General features: G+C 52.8%; 1 long non-coding RNA gene across 1 annotated transcript; it reads right to left on the reverse strand.

Annotated features, from left to right (window-relative positions):
• Positions 1–864: 864 nt before the first annotated feature.
• On the reverse strand, positions 865–4,513 carry LOC122383848. Its single transcript, XR_006256905.1, has 2 exons — positions 2,981–4,513; positions 865–1,571 (listed from the first exon to the last, which is right to left on the reverse strand). It is a non-coding gene; the product is annotated as an uncharacterized LOC122383848 (long non-coding RNA).
• Between the last annotated feature and the right edge of the window lie 567 nt (positions 4,514–5,080).

The following is a 5,080-nucleotide window of genomic DNA, read 5'->3' on the forward strand; positions in this document are numbered from 1 at the left end:
AATCGTGTTTTATCGCCATTAGATTGTATGTCATGCGCGTAATTTAACCCTCGCCAGACCTATTGTTTTTCTACATACCGTTGGTACGACCCCCTCACCTTTTCGGCCCGAATAAATAACCTGAACTCATGTGACCTTTAGGAAAAATCCGAGATGTACAAGGTGTGAGGCCTCTAGATGATATTAGCCATTAGGCACTGTAAGTTTCATCTCCCTTTGAAAGCTCCTCTGGCACTGAGAGCGTTGCGAAGTTGCGACATTTTAGGACCGTGCAGATGCTCACTTATGTCGTAGGTCATTGACTTGACCTGACCTGAAAATGCGGATGATGTCACAAGATTCGGGTTGAATCAAATGTCAGGTATGCTAAGGTCCAGCTCTCTATCTTCAGCGTGTCCCGAGCTATCGTAAAAAAAAACAAATATAAAAGGCGCGGCGCTCCCCCCCCCCCCCCTCCCTACCATTCGGCCGGCGAGCGTTAGTTAAACCGCGCCTGACAGGGAGGAGGGCTATTTAGAGCCCCTCCCCCTCCCTACACACTATACACAAACATATAAACACTAAAATGTGTGTGCAAATTTTATATAAAAAATGTGTGGAGATCTGATGATTGTTCGGAATGATGAACTCGAGTGAAGCGTGAATTGTCGGCACAGATCACCCCGTCAAAGAGCAAGAAAGTAGCTGCTAAAGAGTTAAATGAGGTCATATCACATGGGCATGAATACACTTACTACCGACTGTTCGAATTATTCAAACGTATTGCTTAAGTCTCGCTCAGCTTCCAAATTCTGCAGAACAGAAAAGACTCGGTTGATTATTGTTGCGAGATACACAGATGAGTTTTGAAATAAGAAAAAAATGGAACGCTTCACACTATATATTATCAAATATCAGCCACGCAAGTCAGCATGAATGATCAAAGAATGATATTACCTGGCGAACTGAGGGCAAACAATTGTATAATTTTAAGCCAGCTGATAATGATTTTCTTCGTGGTGAAAAGTAATCCGCCTATGTGATTGCGTCATACCGCCGCTCGTCAGGTCCGCATGAACAGGGCCAGGTCATTCGTTCGCGCGCCACCAGCGCGAGCGGACGGCGAATGCCGAGCGCATCAGTTTACATAACAACTTTGCACATGTTGAGGCGGAACAAGCAAATCCGCTGCCACAGACGAGGCATCTTTGTCACCACGCACCTTCATGAACGTAGACAATTAACATGAGTGTATGCCTAAACCTTGAACATGAATCTCGAGCCGCAGTCAACGGCGGCAGAACGCATATTCTGGGCGGGCACGCACACGCGGCGGCTGCCGACCGTGCGCGCGCGTGGGGCGGTGGCACCAGTGGACGGGCGTCTAGCGTGCGCGTGGCGGCATCGGCGCCGGTAGACGGCCGTCTTGGCGCGCGCGCGGCGGCGGCGGCGGCTGTCTTGGCACGCACTCGTCGGCCAGCTGGACGGAGTCAGAGCAGCCAGATTCCCAACCAGAACTGACGGTCTTCCGACGCAGCGTCTTCAGTACGGCCAGAGACAGACTCGTTGTCCAGCGCCTCAGTCTCCTCCGTCTGGCATCACACAGGGGTGGGGCTGGGTTAATAAAGGCTGACACGGGGAGTAGTTAGGTTTAATACCGATCTGGCAAGAGAGAGGGTAATGGGTCAAACACTGAGCTGACACAGGAGGAACGGCTGGGTCGAACACCGAGCTGACAAGGGGTGGGGGCTGGGTCAAATACCGATCTGACACGGGGAGGGGTCTGGGTAAGACATCAGGCTGACACAGAAGAGAGGTTAGATCGAACACCGAGCTAGCACGTGGGAGTAGTTAGGTCTAATACCGACCTGACACGATGGAGGGGGCCTGGTCAAACACCGAACAAACACGGGGAGAGGGCTGGGCGAACACCGAGCTTTCAACGCATAGGCGGTTACTCGACAGGCCGAAAAGGGAATGTCAGAGTGTAAGTCACCACAGGAGCTAATGCAAAAGGTAGCTGATATTAGGAAAGATAATTACTGACAGCACGGACACGGAAAAAGGCCAAGCTAGTAGTACGAGACACTATAAAGTATCACAAATTACCAAGAACACGTCGCTGGCGGTTCATGGTACGGCACATAGTTGCCGCACAACTGCTATACGAGGCTCGGGAGACCAATGCCCAGGCATCGGTAGGATTGTGATTGCAGGATTGCAAAATCCTGATTGCATTCCTTTTTGGTGGATTGCACCTGGATTTGAAATCCATTCCAAAAAACAGGATTTGATTGCGGATTGGATTGCATCATACTTCCAATTTTTGCAATCCAATCCGGATTGTGTTTGATAGGTGCTTTGAAATGGTTTGTAGCGATTGAAAATTATGAGATCGGCTTCATCGGCTTAATGTACTTTGCTATCAAGGGCTTTACATCGAAACTTGAAATAATTCAAACGCTTTTAATTTAAACGCTCAAAATAATATACGCTGATATGAACTACATATGGAAGGGCAAAATTAGGTACGTATTTGAGGGCGAGTTTTAAAAATATAAAACACTGGTTGGGTAGAGGTTAAAATGTGGGGGTGTTTGAGGCAAAAAATATTTCCCATAAAATACCTGTGCCTTAGATAGGAATTACTAGCAAGACCAGGTACTAGAAATGGGTGATTTGGGGATAGAGGCACGGCCCTCCCTCCCTCCCCCAGATCCACTAGTGCACATAATAATACAACAGGATTGCAAAAAAGGATTGCGGATTTGATCACAATCCAAGTGAAAAAAGGGGATTGCGGGTAGGAATGCAATCCACTTCGGCACTAGGAATGTGGATTGGGAATGCAATCCTTTCAAAAAGGATTTTACCGATGCCTGCCAATGCCCCGCTGACCCTGCAGATGCACTATCAGCCAAGCCAGTTCAACAGCCATATCAGAGCGACCATGACGTACATAGCTTCCATCGGTACCCCCCCCCCCCCACCTAGTACCCACCTGTTCAGTATAATCAGCTGAGATGTAGATCAGCGGCCGCCCTGCCCGCAGGTGCGCATCTCTGGGGCCGCGGCCGCCGTCAGCTGTTGTGGTGTCCCCAAACTAGCTGCCGCCGTAGCCAAAACAAGGCTCTTGTGGGCCTCGTAGCCGGCGACCAAGATCGCCACCATGTCGTCGCGTTCGACATCGTGGGCCGCGCCGACGATGTTTCCCCGCGCACGGAGCCGGAGGCCGTAAAAGCACGGATACTCCAGCAACACGTGCGCCTAATTGTCTGCTGCTTCGCCGCAGACCAGGCAGCGGCCTGTTGGACATTCGATGTCACTGCTGACTGCACTGGGCGCACTCGGACGTTGGCCTTCTTTCAATCCGGTGGAGATGCTGCCCCGATCATCCCCAGTGGCCCGACCAGCGCTGATAAGTGTAACAGCCTTCTCCCTGGTAGCAGCTCGGACCGGGGCGGGGGGCGCCGTGAGCTCCGCGCGCGCACTGGAGCAGAAGCGGCCCGCCGGGACCCATATGTCCCAGTCGTCTCCATCTGGTAGCGGCTTGGACCGGGGCGGGGGCGCGGTGAGCTCCGCGCGCGCACTGGAGCAGAAGCGGCCCACCGGAACCCGTATAACCCAGTCGTCTCCATCTGGTAAGCGGAGCAGGGAGCCACCGCCGCCAAACCATCCTCCGCCGGCCCGTCCGAACAGATCCAGACGGCCTCATCCGGCAGCTCCCGGATGCATTCCTCCGCGCAGCACGGCCACTACAGATGCTGCGAGGCTGGCCCGCGGGCCGACTGCCGTCTGGACGCGCGCGCGCAACGGCGGCGCCAGCGAGCTGCTGTGTAGGCACTCGCCCGTCGGCCAGCTGGACGGAGTCAGAGCAGCCAGATTCACCAACCGGAACTGACGGTCTTCCGACGCAGCGTCTTCGGCACGGCAAGAGACAGGCTCGTCCAGCGCCTCACTCTCCTCCGTCTGGCATCACACAGGGGTGGAGCTGGGTTAATACAGGCTGACACGGGGAGTAGTTAGGTTTAATACCGATCTGACAAGAGACAGGGTACTGGGTCAAACACTGAGCTGACACAGGAGGAACGGCTGGGTCGAACACCGAGCTGACAAGGGGTGGGGGCTGGGTCAAATACCGATCTGACACGGGGAGGGGTCTGGGTAAGACATCAGGCTGACACAGAAGAGAGGTTAGATCGAACACCGAGCTGGCACGTGGGAGTAGTTAGGTCAAATACCGACCTGACACGGGGATTGGACTGGGTCAAAGTTTAGACGTTTCTGTCACTGGCGGTGGACCTGCGCGTCGCCCTCCCCGTCGGCGCCCACCTTCGGGACCACGGCCGTAGCCAGCTTGGCCAGCTCCAGGTCACCCTTGACATTCTATAGCTTAATCTGAACACCAGAACACACAGGTCAGGTCAATTATCAGTATTTTGAGTAAATTAATAACATTTTACCAGTTTCCCACGCATTTACTTTGATGCACCATAAGAAGCGGCGGTTGCTGTGCACTAACGTTTTCCCTGTAACTACCCCCCCCCCCCCCCCACACACACACACAGGCCTGTACCTTCCTGCTGTCCTCTCTTTAGTTCTTGTGTGCGGGTTCCCTCGTCCGCAGCAAGCCCCCCCCCCCCCCCCAGACCCGACACACCTGTATCCGATGGGCGTCCGAGCGCGAGACTGTTGGTGATGGCGACGGCGTCGCCTGTATGAGCGCGCGAACAGTTTTTCTCTGGAATCCCTTGTGCACTGAAGGTTCATTTTTCTGGAGGTCGCATCCTGCAACGAGGAAAAAAATGTTAAAGAATAGCAGAATCCCAAGGGATGATGCATTACTTACCTATATGGCGGGCATCACCATACAGTTATGAAAATGCCATCAACATTTAACTGTCAAAAATGGAAATATGGCTTATGTGGCCTGCATCACTATGTTGTCATGAAAATGCCATCAAAATTCAAACATGACCATTGACCTTGAGTCTGAGTAGGTATCTTTGTACCGGGCATGAGCTGAGATTCTGCTTAGCCTGAATACTCTGAAACTGGGCTTCAGCCTCTTGGGCTCGGCTGGGCTCTTTAACAAAAGCTT

The sequence above is a fragment of the Amphibalanus amphitrite genome, unplaced genomic scaffold (assembly GCF_019059575.1).
Source record: "Amphibalanus amphitrite isolate SeventyFive unplaced genomic scaffold, NRLGWU_Aamphi_draft 000175F_arrow, whole genome shotgun sequence".
NCBI lineage: Eukaryota > Metazoa > Arthropoda > Thecostraca > Balanomorpha > Balanidae > Amphibalanus > Amphibalanus amphitrite.